We start from the raw sequence: 17,760 nt of genomic DNA, 5'->3' as shown, positions 1-17,760 counted from the left end.
AGATTCAAGTAGTGCTTTTAGCATTAGAGGGTCTCCCCATGAGTAGATTCCAATATTGTTCTTAGATTTACATTTTACTTAGAAGAAAAAATGGTCAGGTATGCTACTTTATACATGTTTGTGGGGTTGTGGCCAACGATTTGGCTGGATGGTCAGAAACTAGAAAATAACAGTCAAGGGAAGAGGTAAATGCATAGACTTCTCTGAATGGACAAAAGAGGTAAAGATATTTGTGTCTTAGGTGAAGTAATGATGCTTGTGTTTCAAGTGAATGCTCACCGAAAGACAAAGAAATATTAATAAGCAGGTAGGAGGACACATTGTGTGGAGACTGTTCTGTCTCCTTCTCAGTCACCTCTGTCACTGTCCAGTGGGCTCCTGAACAAAGTGGTCATGGTGGCAGTGACGAAGGTTATGCATGGACCCTGCCTTGCATTCAGTCTCTGCTATGCATCTGAGTTCTCACAGTTCTTTGCTTCTTTGGACCAATGGACTGCTTTCTTTTCCTCCCTTATTTGTCTGTCTTTCTGGCTTTTTCCTTCTCTATTTATATACATTTTCAACTGCTTGTTTTTGGTTTTTGTTTTTGTAAAGATATTTTTTCTGCATCTGTTTAGAGAATGACTTTTTCCTTCTTTATTTTATTAGGGTAGTGAATGATATATATTATTTTTCAACTTATAAACCAAACTTGTGTTCCTGGAATCAACCAACCCATCTTGGTCAATATTTTGTACATTGTTGGTTGTGACTGGCTAACTAACATGTTAATATTTACATTCATATTAATGAGACGAAGAGCACATTTCTGTTCTCACACATATCTTGTCAGCATGAGGTGGAACTGACTCAATGGCAAGTGACTACTGATTAGACCAAAACACCAAGCCAGCTGTTGTTAAGTAAGTTTGGGCTCATGACAACTTCATATGTATTAGAGAAGAATTTATTGGGTTTTCAATGTCTTTTTTTTTTTTTAATATATCACTAGGCCTTCCTTCCTAGGTATTCCCTAGTGAACTCAACCTCCAATCTTTCAGTCAAAAGCTGTGTGAATTAACTGTGGACATCACATTCCAGTTCCTAGCTAAAATGGACCTTACTATGGGCTTTAATATTTTCTTCAAATGAGTATATGACTTTTCTGATAGGTCAGATAAATATTTAGGTGTTTAAAAGGATGGTCTAAGACTAAATCAGAATGCCAAAACAACCCAATACTGGCCAACCCATATATGTTCCATTGTCAGCCCCTGCTATGAATTTAATTGTGTTCCTGCATTTAAAATTCATTTTGCAATGATAAGAAGTGTCAGATCAACATTGTCTCAAATACTTGATTTTCTGTATAACTCCATGTTTCTATATCAACAGCCCTTTCCTTGTTCAGTTCCCTACTTTCTTTATGTCCCTGGGTTTGGTGGTTCACTGGAAGGTCTCCCAGAGACTCAGACCTGTGAGGAATGATTCATGTGATTGTAGATATGCAAGCTGGTTTTGCAGAGACTGGTGAGTGTTGTAGACTATCTGTTGTCATGTGGTTGGAAAGGCAGGCATCCCAAAAAGAGGGCTAGCACCATGGGCCCATGAGTTTATAATCCTCTAGTAGGCTTGTATCCCACCCTAACCCTCTCTTGTTAACATAATAAATACTTTAGCATAAAATAAACAATCATTGGTTAGGAAAAACATTTTGAATTATAAACCTTTGATACCACAGTCCTCCAGAAATCCTTGTATATCATAAGTGTATGTAATGATATTCCATGATGAGATAAACCAAATAGTTTTAAAAGGATTAAGGATGAAATGTAATTCATTAATCTCATCACAACTCAGAACTGAGGTACTCTGGAGTGTGGCTTACAACACTTTTTTTTTTAAATCTCACAAGAGATAAACGAGGAGGAAAATGGTTAGAAATAGGACCTCAGTTCTAGGAACAGACAATCACCAGGAATGGAGGGCAGATATGTTTGGACCCAGGTCCCTCCACTAACAATGTCTTTGGCACAGAGAAAGATCAAGACACATTGAGATCTTTAAAGAATGCTAGGCCTGTAAATACTGAAGAAAAACAATGACCTTCTTCTAAAACCAACAGAGAGAATGCCTTTCCTAGCCAGCTCCTCTAATTTGGGCTTTTAGCCTCCTTAACTATTAGAGAAGAAGTCATCTGCTTATGTCTCTGTCATAGCAGCTCTGGTTAACTAAAGGAACTCTGGTGTCCTAGTGGATAAGAAGCTGTGATGCTAGTCCAAATCCATCAGCTGCTCTGTAGGAAAAACAGAAATAATCTCCTCCCAAGCAATTCATAGCCTCTGAAAACCCACTGGAGGGTCACCTATGAGTTAGGTCCTTGAGTTTGAGTGAGATCACTAAGATTATCTTATCAGCTCTCCCCCAAGCCTTACATGGTCTTGCCCCACACAAACACATCACAGTTCTAAGCTCTTTTACCTTCATCTGTCTCCTTTTGCCTCTCTACTATTCTGAGTATCTCCATTGCCTTCATTTCTCTGAGTACCTTAATATGCAGGTTCCAAACACTCCAGGAGCCCCGAGCTCTTGACCTCTGCTCCTACAGCTGACTAGGGCCACCAGGCTCTGTAGGAACTTCAGCTTCCTTTGCCACACATGGGAAACTGGGCAATAACCACATGAACATAGGAAAAGCTTCTCTTCTCACAATGATCTTGCTGCTTGTTATCTAATACCTGAATCAGTTGCCTTATATGTTCGCCCAGTGTTAAAGTTGTTTATGACAAGGAACAGAATTCCTCAGGGTTTTATTTTATATGAACTCTTGGGCTTGTGCTGCCAGAGCAGAGGCTTTAGGACAGTAATAAAACATATCTTTTATTGTCTTAAATTAGTGCTGAAAGCAAGAGGGTTGCAGGTTGTTTACAGACATTTGGAAAAGAGCAGTGTTCCTCAATCATTTTTAAAACTTATCTTCTCACCTCTTTCCCAAGAACTCTCTGTATCTTCATAATATTATACAAGATGTACTCCTGGAACCCACTGAAACAAAAGGAAGAGGCCAGGACAATGGTCTCTCTTGCATTCTGAAAGGAAAATAAAGGGTGACTGAGGGCATTGGGAAAGGGACTATTCCTTCAGTGTGCTTCATTGAGAAGGACTAGGGAGAAGGGAGAAGTAGCTTTGAATTTTTTTTTCCCTGAAGTCAAATGTACTTGACCAGAGAGACAAAAACAAGTTTCCTGGCCCATCTTGGAGGGAAGATGTCTAGACATAGGGGCTAGATACAAATCCTTGATCCCCACTTCATGGAGGATGATAAGGGGAGACCTTTCATTGTTTACCTTCTATCACCTCTCCTAGAATCTACCTACCCTCCCACCACTCGCATATCCTTTTCTTTGATGACATTTGAATCCCAGTGTCTATTGTTGCATATCAAATCAATCCAATGTTCAGTGACTTAAATAGCAACCATTTTATTTGCTCTGATTCTGTGGACTAGCAATTTGGGCTGGGCCCAGCTGGGTGAATTGGTTTCTGGGGTCAATCATGTTTCTGTAATCATAATCTGTCAGCTCAAATAAGCCTGCGTTTTTTGAGACAGTCTCCCTCACAAGCTGATGAATGGTGCAAGCTGATGAATGGGCTAAGAAGTGCCAGCAGGCTAGCTGGCTTCTTCACATGCTGGCTGTGCTCCAAAAGCAGACAGAGGTGGGAGAATCCTTAAGGAACAACCATTTGCAGAGAGAGAACTAATCTGAGTTAGACAAGTATCCTGGGCACGATTCACAGAATCACAGATTCCTTAACATATCTTCCAACCCTTTGGATTACCACTGTAGAAACTGACACGGAGAAAAATCAAATGCCTTGCTTTAAGTAGGTCACAGGACAAGCAGATGGGAGAACTAAGCGTGGAATCCAGATCTATCAAGCTTTAGTGCAACACACTCTTTATTAAACAGTGCCCCAACTGAGCTTTATGTCATTTAGTCCTGACTTCGTGGACTTGAACCTCTTGAAATACTTAGTGCTTCATTTTATAAATCTAAAATCTGCATTCTGGTCACAGGCTTTAATGCAAACTTTCATCACTGACAAACAGAAGAAAGAAGACAGAGACTTTTCTCCCTCTTACTCTTCATAGACTCTGATAGGAAGATACTTCATCACTCCAGTCCTACCTCATGGTGGAGTTGGGTGAAGAAAGAGTATTAATTTGAAGGATGCCTGTCTTACTTTGCTAGTGCAGCTCTAACAGAAATACAACAAATGACAGCCTTTGAAGAGTTGAAATTTACTCACAATTTTAGAGGCTGAAAATCCAAACTAGGGACTCAGCCACATCCGTTTCTGCCTTGCAGGTAATGTCTGGGGTTCCCAGGTCATTGGTTTTGATGAGAATTCTCACATGACAATATGTGTGCTTATCAGTGTGTCCAAACTGCTCTTTTTGTAACTCAGAAATGATTATGATTAGGGCACATCCTGAAATCATATGACTTCATTAACATGATGAAGAAAGTCCAATTGCCCAATAGAATTACCTCCACAGGGATAGATTAGTGTTCTTACAACATATATTGAAAGGGGAGGAGAAGGTAAAAATTCAAGCCATGTTGCACACTTTGGTGGATAGAGGGAGAGGGTAAAGGAATTAGGAAAGATCTGTCAGGGACCTGAAAAGACAAGGTAATTGTGGGCATAGTTCAATGGTGATTAATTTTTAAAACACAGTGTATGGGGATAATTGTATGAAACACAGTGCAAATGAAGGAAAATATGAATTATACTGTATATTCATTTTGTATGCAAACCGACACAAAATAAATTTTTTTTAAAAATTTGAGTTCATATAAAAATGCCAAAATCAGTGTATGAATTTTTCTTCTCCCATTACTCTAACACGAATTTATCAGCAATGACCTGAAAGAATTTCCATGCCTCCTTTTTTGTGTTGGAAGCTCTGGTGGCCTAGTGGTTAAGGAGCTGTGCTGCCAACCTAAAGGCAGGCTGTTCAAATCCACCAGCTGCTGTGTAAGAACAAGGTGAGCAGTCTCTTCAGATGCAGTTATAACCTCTGAAAACCCACAGGGTCCACTATGAGTGGCTTCTGACTCAACCATAATGAGGGTGTTTTGTTTTGGTTTTTGTTACATTTTGATTGCCTTAGCATGACAGTCATCTTCAGAAATATTATTCTGCTTCCGTTATCTATCTCAAAACCACTTCTGTTTCACTGTTTTAGGATAGAGGTTTTCCTCCCACTGCAAAAATACAAAGCAAGTTTGAACTCTGAGAGAAGCATCAAATTGTGCTCTATAAAAAAAGGATAAAGGACAGGACAGTAAAAATAGCATGTACATCTCATAAAATCCAAGTGGACCTTTCAGGTCAAAGAAGTGAGCTTTAGAATAAGGAAAAGGCCAAAGTAGTGGCCATTGGTTACTTATAATTCCAAGACCTTAAGATTTCAAGTAGATTTGCCTACCCACAAATTTTAGAGTTGGAAGAGCAAGAAAACACTACACAAAAGCACATCATTAGTAAGTCTGTACAAGAAGACATTAAAAATCCAAATTCAGCTTTACTAAGTGAAGAGTGTGCTAACAAGAGGAAGTATAAACAGGGCATGATGATAGATGCAGAAGAAAGCTAGTAACACACCAATTCAAACTCTTGTCAGACATCTCTTTACAACGCCTGTCAGCAGGAAGCCAATTACTTGGGAAAGAATGAAGTTTGTTTTATGAGCGCAATATTACAAACGCAGCCCCTTCATCTTAACATCAAGGGTGAATTTTGCATTTCCAATAGAAGCCAGCAGTGCTTTGCAGTTGATGAGTTGGTAAGATTTGCCTTAGAGGTTAAAGCTATGAGAGGGGATAAGAAAGAAATCTACAAGCTTCTTGACTCCCTGCATTCAAGTTCCATGATTAATCTACGACGCTAATTTGTGATAGCCAACAATGGAAGACTACAGCCCTCCGATCTCAGTAACTAATGCCCTCGTACAACTCATGCCTCCTGGGGCCCTAGTGTGACAAGTTTTGGGTGCTTTTGACATTTGAAGCTTATGATTTTCATCAGAGAGCTAGAAGGGGAAGCACAGAGCATTATCACCCTCCAGCCCATTATTTACTGACTTATTATTATTTAATAATGGAATAGTCTCTGAGAAGGAACAATTTGCTAAAAGTTTGCAGGGAAAATAATGGTTTTTTATTAAAACATCTTCTCTACCCTTTTCTGAACACAAAAACATCTAATTTGCTTTTATTTATGTAAACTTTCCCTTCATCTTTGAGTAAATAGACAGCAGGATTCTTAATGATTTCTCACAGTATGCTTGGTTAAATAACAGTGTGAAATGCTTTGCTCCTAAATTCCTGCCAGATTTTACCCAGCCGAGAACCACAAGCCTTTGAAATTGCAAGACAGCTTCTTGCCACTAGGCTACCAGTATGCATGTGTATTTATGTATTGTTCAATTTGCAAGTATTTTGGGATTTTCTAGTTATCTTTATGTCATTAACTTGACTTAGTTCTATTGTGGTCAAAGAACATATCTGGCATGAATTTAATATTTTGAAATGTATTGATGCTGTCCTGAGGTTGTACTCAAGATACACGATGTAGTGTTCTATATATATTGATTGTGTCACATAAATTAAGCATGTTGTTTAATTTTTCTATTTCCTTACTAATTTTTCTGCTTTTTCTATCAGTTACTGAAAGATGTGTGCAAATTAAAGTTCTCTGCAATTACAATTAATTTGACAACTCCTCTTTTTAAGTTTAGTTTTACAAATTTTGGAAATTTTATTATTATACCCGGGTAAATTTGTATTACTCTATACTTGATTAACTCTTTTATCAAAGAATTCATAGAATAATTCTTACTTTACAGTCTATTATACCTGTATCTCTATACAGTGTCTAGAGTTGCCATGATGAAATACCATAAAGTAGGTAGATTTAAAACAGCCTACAACAATCTCCTCTCATAAAATTCACAGCCTTTCAAAAATCTGCTAGAGGATCATCTATTAATTAGTTCTAACTTGACATCAATGAGTGATTGATTTTATCCCTATACCTATGTCTGTCTGTTACTGTTTCTAATAGACTTTGTCTCTTAAAGTCTACTTTTTCTGATAAGAATATCAGTCCCGCTTTTGGAGGGGGATATTATGTGCATGAGATATTTTTCAATTTTTCCATTTTCAACTTATTTTGGCATTGGATTTAGGGGCCTCTCATAACAATAAATAGTTAAATAAAGGTTTACTGCTTTTTAAAAATAAATCCGTTCAGCCATTCTCTGTATTTTGATTGGAGTTTTAGTTCATCACTAAGAAGTGACGACTTACCTCTGCCCTTTTGTTATTTTTTACGTCGTATGCCTTCTTTGTTTTTGTCCTTTAGTATTGCTTGCTTTTTTGTTTTGTTAGTTATCACAGTAAGACTTTTAGATTCAATTTTCTTTTCATACATATATAAAACATATGCTTTGTGTATATGTTGCTGTTGTGTGCCTTCAAGTCAAAATTGACTCATAGCTAACACTCCAGCAGGTGTTTGGAGGCAGTAACTTGCATGGAAGGAGATTGCCCATACTTCTCCAGGGATCAAATGGTAGTTTCAAACAGCGTACCTTTGGGATTGCAGTGCAGCTTCTTGCCATTAGGCCACCAGAGCTCCCCTTGCAATGTTGAGAGATGCTATGGGCAAAATCTTGAATGATTCAGGAAGCGTCAAAAAAAGATGGAAGGACATTTTGACTGTTTCCATTTTCTTGCTATTGTGAATAATGCTGCTATGAAAATGGGTAAACAAATCTCTGTTTGTGTCTCTGTTCTATTATCCTCAGGGCATATTCTTAGCAGGGGAATAGCTGGGTCATATAGAATTTCTATGTTCAGTTTTTTAAGTAAATGCCAAACTGCCTTCCAGAGTGGTTGTACCATTTTACAATCTCATCAACAGTGCATGAGAGTTCCAATTGCTCCACATCCTCTCCAACAGAAGATAGAAGGAGTACACAGAATTACTGTATCAAAAACAATTGGTTGACACCAGAGAATTTCAGGAAGTAGCATATGAACAAGAGCCAGTGGTAAGAAGAAAGAAGTTTAAGCTACAATCAAAGTATTGTGGGGGGGGGGGAAATAAAGTTTCAGATATTGATAGGATACCAACTGACATGTCTTAAATAACGGATACAGCCTTGGGAGAAAAACTGTCTTTTCCTTCATTCTCAAGAAAGGTGATCCAATAGAATGTAGAAATTATCAAATGATATTATTAATATCTCACACAGCCAAAATATGGCTGAAGATCATACAAGAATGACTACAACAGTACATAGACAGGGAACTTCCAGAAGTCCAAGTGATGTTTAAAAGAGGCAATGGCACTAGGGATGTCATTGCTGATGTCAGATGTACTTTCTGGCTAAAAGTAGAAAATTCCAGAAAAATATCTATTTGTTGTTTATTAACTATGCAAAAGACTATATGGTTCATAACAAACTTGGACTAACACTGAGAAGAATAGGAATGCCAAAATACTTAACCATGCTCATGTGAAATCTTAATGTGAGATCAAGGAGCTGTTGTCCAAATGCGTAAGGGAACACTTCATAGTTTAAAATCACAAGGAGTGTACATCAGAGAGGTTTCATTTTTCCCTAACTGTTTAATCTGTATGCTGAGCAAATAATTCGTGAAGCTCTATGATGACAAATGTGCTGTCAAGATAGGAGGAAGGCTCATCAATAACCTCCATGATGCAGGTGATGCAACCTTAGTCACTAAAAGTAAGGAGGATTTTAAGCACTTCTTCGAGAAGATCAAGGACTGCAGCCTTTGGTATGAGTTACATCTCAGCAACATGAAAACAAAAATTGTTATCAATGGGGCAATGGGCAATATCATTATAGATGTTGAGAAAGGATTGAAATTGTCAAAAGACTGACATATCACTTGAATCAACAATCAACAATCTTGGTACCAGCAGTCAGGAGATGTATTACATTGGATAAGTCAGATGTCAGGAACCTCTCCACAATACTTAAGAGTAATGATATCAGTTTGAAGACAGATTAAGGTGTACCTGTGTTAGGCCATAGTCTTTTCAGTCAATTGCTACATGTCTGAGAGCTGGATGATGTATAATGACGCCAGAATAATTGATGTCTTTTTGTTGTGGTGACGGAGATTAGCGCTGAGTGTTCTATGGACCACCAAAAGAATAGATTTGTCTTGGGAAAAGTGTATCCAGAATTTTTCTTGGAGGCAAAGATGGTGAAGCTTTGTCTCTCACACTTTGGACGTGTTGTTATGAAAGGCTATTCCTTCAAAAGGGAGATCATACTTGGAAAGATGGATGGTTAGTAAAAGAGAAGAAGATGTTCTATCAAGGGCTCAAATGTGTTAGAGATGATGAGGATGGCACAAGATAACACAGGGTTCAGGTCTGTTTTCATAAGGATACTATGAATCATACTTGAATCAACAGCACCTAAAACCAGCATCATTACATAAATGAGATATCTATCTATCTATCTATCTATCTATCCATGTTCAGCTACTATTCATAGAGTTTTCAGAGGCCTGCTATTTAAGAAGTGGATGTCCAATCCTGTTTCTTAGTCTGTCTTAATCTGTGAGTTCACTAAAATGTGTCTACATGGGTAACACTTGTGGCATTTGACATACCAATGGCATAACTTTCAGTAGAACAGCAACTCACAAGTTATCCAGTATAGCAAAGTGACAGACAAGTGTTGTACCAATTAGGAAAATGTTTGCTCCAAACACAACAAACTGACAATTTAGTTTTTAACTCTAATAGCAAATCAGTCTTCAGGCCTAAGAACTGCTGGTCTGAGAGCCCAACCAACTTTTAATCACTAAGGCCTCCCCAACAGGTCCTAACTGGTTTAGACAAGAGGATTCCAGTTCATTGAAAAGTTTCAGGAAGTACCATATGAGCAGAAGCCAAAGATAATGAAGGAGGAAGTAGAAGCTGCACTTAAGGTGTTGGAAAAATAAAAGGCCATAGGAATCAATGGGATACCAATTGACTTGTTTCAATTAACATATGTAGCCTTGCATGCACTAACCAGTCTATGCCAGGAAATTTGGTTGTCTGACCAGTGGATTGGAAGAGGTCCATATTTGTTCCTGTTTCCAAGAAAGGTAATGCAACTGAGTTGAAAGTTATTGAACAATATTGATTAATACCACATGCAAGCAAAATACTGCTGTGAATCATTAAAAAATGCACAAAACAGTATATAAATAGGGAATTTCCAGAAGTCCAAGCAGGAGTTAGAAGAGGCCGTGGAGCCAGGGATACCATTGCCGATGTCAGATAGATCCTGGTTTGAAAATAAAGAATACCAGAAGAATGTCTATTTATGCTTCATTGACTATGCAAAGGCATTTGACTGTGTGGTTCATAACAAGTTATAGCTGACATTGAAAGAAATAAGAATCCTAGAGCCCTTAATTGTGCTCATGCAAACCCTCTATCAGGAAGATACTGTGCAAACAGAACAATGGATCACTGTTGTTGTAGTTATGTGCCATCAAGTCCCTTGCAACTCATAGAGACCCTATGTAAAATTGCCTTGAAACCTGTTCTACATTGTGAAACCCTTATTGTCTCTGACACACCTACCCTCATGACCCTACAAATTAAATCAATCGATCTCATTGGGAGTCTTCCTCTCTTGTGCTGTTCCTCCACCCTTCCAAGCACAATGTCCTTCTCCAAGGACTGGTACCTCCTTGCAAGCTGCCCAAAGTATATCAGGTGAAGCCTCAGAATCCTTGCCTCCAAAGAGCAGCCTGGTTCCACCCTTTCCAAACAGGATGAACCTGTTTGTTCTCCTGGCAGTCCATGGTATATTCAATACTCTTTTGCAGCACTTCAGCTCAAAGGTATCAATTCTCTTTCTATCATCCCTAGTCATTGTCTAGCCTTCTGATGAATAGCTGTAATAGTGAAGACCATGGCATGGGTCAAGTCCACATTAGTCTACATATTGACATGTTTGCTCTTCAGTACTCTGGAGATGTAACTGACAGCAGACATTCTCAATGCAATTTATCTTTTTACTTCCTGGCTGCTGATACCAAAAGTGTTGACTGTGGAGCCAAGCAAACTAAAACCGTTAACAATCACAATCTCATCACCATCCATCGTGATGCTGCCAATCTGCTCAGTGGTGAGAATCTTTGTTTTCTTGATGTTTAGCTTCAAGAGAATGCTGTTGTTGTTATATATCTTTGAGTTGCCTGCGACTCACAGTAACCCTATGTACAACAGCCCTAAACCCTGCTCTATCCTGTGCCAATCTCACTGTCTCCAACACACCTACCCCCATTATCCCAGTCATTGAATCAATCCATCTCATCCAAGGTCTTCCTTTCCTGCGCTGTCCTTCCACCTTCCCAAGCATGATTTCCCTCTCCAAGTACTGGTCCCTCCTTGCAAAATAAGTCAAACTATGCTTCAGAATCTTTGTCTCCAATGAGCAGCCTGGTTTCACCCTCTCCAGAACAAAGCTGTTTGTTCTCTTAACAGTCCATGGTATATCCAATACTGTTCTCCAACACCACAGCTCAAAGGCATCAATTCTCCTTCTATCATTCCTAGTCATTGTCCAGCTCTCTGATGCATTGCAAGTTGTTGCAAAACCATGGCCTATACCAGGCACACCTTAGTCTCCAGACTCACATCATTGCTCTTCAGGACTTTGGAGAGGTATCTAATAGCAGACTTTCCCAATGCAATTCATCTTTTAATTTCCTGGCTGTTGGTACCAAGAGTGTTGATTGTGGAGCCAAGCAAACTAAAGTTTTTCATAACCTCAATATCTTCACCATGATACTACCAATAGGTTCAGTGATGAAAATCTTTGTTTTCTTGATGTTGAGTTTCAAGTCATTTTGAAGGCTCCAGTCCTTGACCTTCTGCAGCAAGTACTTCAGGTCCTCCTTTCAGCAAGCAGGATTGTGTCATCTGCATAACACAGATTGTTGATAAATCTTCCTTCAATCCTGATGCCACATTTCTCCTGATAGAGCCCAGCCTCCTGGATAATCTGTTCTGCATACAGATTCAAATGGTATGGAAACAGGACACATCCCTGGCATACACCCTTCCCAATTCTAAACTATGCAATGTTTTCTTGCTCTGTTCTGATGACTGCTTCCTGGTCCAAGTAGAGATTTCATGTAAACACCATCAACTGTCCTGGGATTCCCATTCTTCTCAGAGTTAGCCACAGTTTGTTGTGGTCCACATAGTCAAACACCTTCGAGAGTTGTATTCTTTCTACATACCTATTCAATCTGTATGCTTAGCAAATTGTTTGAGAAGCTGGACTCTGTAAAGAGGAATGTGGCATCAGAATCAGAGGAAGACTCATTAATAACCTGTGTTATACTTATGACACAATTTTGCTTGCTGAAAGTGAAGAAAACTTGAAGCACTTGTTATAGAGAATCAGATATAGTCTTCAGTATAAATTGCATGTCAATGTCAAGAAAACAAAATTTCTTACCACTGGACTAAGAAACAACTTCATGATAAATGGAGAAAAGCTTGAAATTGTCAACAACTACATCTGACTGGGATCCACAATTAACATCCTTGATACCAGCAGTCAGGAAATTAGAAGGTGTAATGCACTGAGAAAGTCTGCAGTTCAGGATCTTTCCACATTATTGAGGATCATTTATGTCAGTTTTGGAACTAACATATGTCTGATTCCAACCATGCTTTTTCCAATCACTTGTTATGCATCTAAGAGTTGGAAAATGAATAAAAATGACAGAAGAATTGATGCCTTTGAGCTTTGAGAACATCCCATAAACTGCCAAAAACAAATATATTTTGGAGAGGATTTAGTCAGAGTGCTCTTTGGAGGCAAGGATGATAAGGCTTTGCCTCACATACTTTGGGCATGTTGCTGGGAAAGACTATTCTTTGGAGAAGAGTTTGATGCTCTGAAAAGCAGAGGGTCAGCAAAGGAGAGAAAGACCTTGGACCAGGTGGATTCATATGGTGACGGCTGAAATGAGCTGTAATGTGTTAGGAAGTGTGAGGATGGCACAGGATAGGACAGGGTTCAGATCTGTTGTTCAGAGGGTCACTATAGATAGTACTCAACTTGAAGGCACCTAACAACAGCAAAAACTAACTCTCTCTCTCTCTCTCTCTCTCTCTCGTGACCCTCTAAGGAATACCAGATCTGGTGATCTGTCAAGGAGTAGTGCTACTAACCCAAAGGAAGATGGTTCATATCAATAATCTGCTCCTGGAAGGAACTTCTCAAGGGAAAAACAGACTTACCATCCTTCTGTAATGTATAATCTCTGAAAATCCACTGGGAGATCAATTATGATTTACTTCTTACTTAACTGCCATGAATGAGTGATTTTACACACACACACACACGATCTATTTTTCCTTAGTTGCAATGACTATGTGTCATGTAGTAGGCTTACTGCTTAAAATTTGGCTTCCTTAGGTTGCATCTCACTATCAAGAAAACAAAGGATCTTACCACTGGACCAATAGGCAGTGGCATGATTGTGAGAGAGGAAGAGTGAAACTGTCAACAGCTTCATCTTGCTTTAATTCACATTTAACAGCCTTGACACCTGCAGTCAGGAAATAAGGTGACTCATTGCACTGGGAAAATCTGCCTCTCCAAATTGAGGAGTAATGATGTCAGTTTGAGGACTAAGGTGCATCTGATTCAGACCATGGTCTTTCTAGTTACTTGTTATGCATATGAGAACTGGACAATGAATAAGGATGATAGAAAAAGAATTAATGCCTTTGAGCTGTGGCATTGGAGAAGAACACTGACCATCCCATGGACAGTCAAAGAGAATGAATAGATATGTCTTGGAAATGGTACAGTTGGAGTATTCTTTGGAGGCAGGAATAATGAGGCTTTGCCCCACATACTTTGGGCATATTACAAGGAGGGGCTATTCCTTGGAGAAGGACATTATGCTGGGAAGGGTGGAGTGTCGACAAAGGAGAGGAAGACCCTCCACTAGGTGGATTGACACAGTGACTGCTGCAGTGGGCTCTCCTTGTGTCAGGAAGTGTGTGGATGGTGTAGGATAGAATAGGGGTTCAGATCTTTTGTTCATAGGATCGCTACTTGATGGCATTAGCAACAACACAACAAGTTATTGTCGGATATGATGTAGCTGCCTCATCTCTGCCTTTGCTGCAAACATATGGCCCACCTACATCATCAACAGCTCCAACAGTCATCACTTTCTCGTGAAAATAGGGTGTGTGAGTTTACCCAAAAAGGAATAGGCTAGTATCACCATTAAATTGAACAGATTCTGTAGCTAAAAGAGGAAATCTCACCACTAGGGAAGAAGAAAAATCAGAGAATGCAGTGTGCATCCTTTGAGGCCAGTGATTCCTGCACGAAGAATTGTATTTTGCTCTTAACTGAGAAGCTCTCCAGACTGAGGCATTCTATCTTGCGGTTAATCTGAATTATAGCTTGTTAACTTTGCTAATAAACTCCGTAACTGTGAGTACAGTTCTATGAAGTCCGTTTGGTTACTGAAAGGGATTGCTGAATCAGTAAGCAGGTGCATGAGCATAAGAGGACATGACTGACCACATGGGAATTAATTCTGTGTTGTGGATGCTGCTCATGGGGGCAGTTTCCCCTTGTGGAGCTAGCTGAGGTCAGACTCAGCTGCAGGACTCTATGCTACCCTTGCTCTTCTTACACTATGAATATTATTTTTAATGGCTAGTATGCAAAGATAAGTTGACACTTTCTTAAGTAACATGTATGAGTCATAATGACTTATTGATTAATAACTTGTTGATGATTTAGCCTGCTTGGTTCCACAATCTCTCTTGGCTCCAGCTATCAGGAAATCTAAAGACAAATTCCACTGGTAAGGACTGCTGTCAGGGACTTCTCTAGAGTACTAAAGAGCAACAATGTTAGTATGGAGACTAAGGTGTGCCTTATATAGGCCATGATCTTCACGATTACTATGCATCCCAGAGTTGGAGAATATCTAAGGATAAAAGAAGAACGATCAATGCCCTTGAGTTGTGTTGCTGGTGAAGGTTGTTGAATATACAGTGGACTGCCAAGAGAACAAACAGATCTGTCCTGGAGAGGGTGAAACCAAGCAGCTCTCTGGAGGTGAGAATTTTGAGACTCCATCTCACATACTTAGGGCATGTGGCCAGGAGGGACCAGTCCTCAGACAAGGACATCATACTTTGGAATTTGGAGGGACAGAGCAAGAAAGAAAGACCCAGAATGAGAAGGATTGGCTTAGCGACTGGAGAAATGGGATTGATTCTGTCAAAGATGATGAGATTGGCTGAGGATAAATCAGGTCTCAGAGCTGATGTAGATAGTGTCGCTATGAGTCACAGGCAACTTGATGGCCCATAACAACAACAACATGTATAAACTCTTTTATCCATAATATTCTCCTCCTTTTGTTGTTATTACTAATTATTACTTCATATTTCTTGTGTTACTTAAAATATGAAGGACAAAATATTTAGAATTAACAGAAAAGAATATTTTATTACTAGCCCGTCTACTTGTCCGTGCATTTATGTACATCTTGGAATTACTTTCTCCATTCTTTTTCTACCTAATTCCCCTCAGTGCTATTGATTGCTTCTTAAGGCTGAGCTTGTGACTATGAACTCTCTCAGCTTCTGTTTGAGAATATTTCTGTTTCATTTTTAATAATGGACAGATTCATAAAGTAACCATTCTTGATTGGTAGAATTTTTCTTTCAACACATCAAATATGTTACCCCAATACCTTTGATCGCAAATGTTTGTGAGGAGAAATAAACATTTTTTTAAAATTGTTGTTGTTCTTGTGTACCATCAAATCGATCTGACTGGCACAGGGAGAGATCACCCCTCCTTCTCAAGAGGAGCATTTGGTGCGTTCAAACAGAGTGCCTTCAGGATTACAGCACAGCTTCTTGCCAGTAGGCCACCAGAGCTTCCACATTTAATCTTTTGGGTGATTCTTTTTTTTTACTCTTATTCTCTAACTGATTCAAGAGTCTCTTTTTACTTTATGCTTACTTTTTGAGAATCTAACTATAATGTGTCTTGGTGTAGATCTTTCTGAGTTTATTCTGTCTGCTTGGAGTTCTTTGAACTTCTTCTATTTGTTGAGTCATGTTTCATTAGATTGTAGAAAATTTCCATCATTATTTCTTTAAATATTTTTTATCTCTCTTTCTCTCATGTAGTTCTGGAATTTCCAGAATGCATGTTTTAGATATCTTATTGTTGTCCCATAATTTTATTAAATTGTAACTAGGCTTCTTGAGTTTCTAATGCTTTACTATTTAAAAAAAATTGGTAAAAGATTACAAATAGAATTCTGTTTTCATTAAATTATTAATAATTTTAATACTATTAATTAACATTTATTGATGTGACTAATTAATCACAATATCTAATAAGGTCCTTATTGTCATTCTAGTAATGGAATTTATCTATTTATTAATTTATTTGTTACCATCTCTCTCCATTATTATCCCTGTTAATCTCCAAGATTAATTTTACATAGGTGTAAAACCTTTGTTTTTTACATTACGGTCTTAATATCCTTTTGTAACTGACTTTTCTCACTCAGCATAAATTGTTCTAGTTCTTCAAATTTGTGCAATTTTTCACAAATCTTGGTCATTTTTTAATGATGCATAGGATGCCATTATATGATTGTATCACAGTTCCTCTAGTCATTCATCTTTTGATAGACACTTGGGTTGTTTCCAATATTTTCTTATTGCATATAATGTTGGAATAAACATGAGTGTGAGTATGTTAATTTGTGCTGCAGCTCTTTTTTCTTAAGGATATTTATCTAGCAGTGAATTGCTGGATCAAATGGTATTTCTATTCTCAACCTTCTAAGGAAGCATCAAACTCCTTTCCATAGTGTTGAATCTCTACTTTGTTACTAATCATAATTTATAATTTTAGCTATGACAAAAATATTCAATGGTCCAGAAAGGAACTAAAGAAGGGGGGAGGAATACATGGAGTCACTGCATTAAAAAGAATTGGTAGACACTAAAATATTCTATGAAGTAGCATTTAATAACTAGCCAATGGTAATGAAGGAAGAATTTCAAGATGCATTGAAGGCACTAGCCAAAATTAAGGCACAAGGAACTGATGGGATGTCAACTGACACGTTTCAAATAGCAGATGGAGTGCTGGTACTCATCAGTCTATGTGAGGAAAGTTGAAAGAGAGCTAGCTGATCCAGTGACTGGAAGAGATCCATATTTGTCCCCATTCCTAAGAAAGGTGATCCAACAGAATGTGGAAATTATCAAACAATATCATCAAGATCACATGTAAGCAAAGTAGTGTTGAAGATCATCCAAAAACAATTTGTACTGTATACTGACATGTACTTGCCAGAAGTTTAAGCTAGGTTTAGAAGAGACCATGTACAAAGGATATCATTGTTGATATCGGAAAGAACTACTTTCAGACTGGCTGAAAGCAGAGAACATCAGAATACTTGTGTTTTATTGACTATGAGAAGACATTTGACTGTGTGGATCATAACAAATTGCAGTTAACCTTGAGAAGAATAGAAATTCCAAAACAATTGTACTTATACAATATCTATATCTAAGCCAAGAAGCTGTTGTCTGAACCGAGCAAGGAAACACTGTATGGATTAAAATCAGGAA

This window comes from Elephantulus edwardii, unplaced genomic scaffold (genome assembly GCF_000299155.1).
Source record: "Elephantulus edwardii isolate Elephantulus edwardi_28Jun2011 unplaced genomic scaffold, EleEdw1.0 scaffold00036, whole genome shotgun sequence".
Lineage (NCBI taxonomy): Eukaryota > Metazoa > Chordata > Mammalia > Macroscelidea > Macroscelididae > Elephantulus > Elephantulus edwardii.
The sequence above is the reverse complement of the archived record's forward strand: the minus strand, read 5'-3'. Positions refer to the sequence as shown.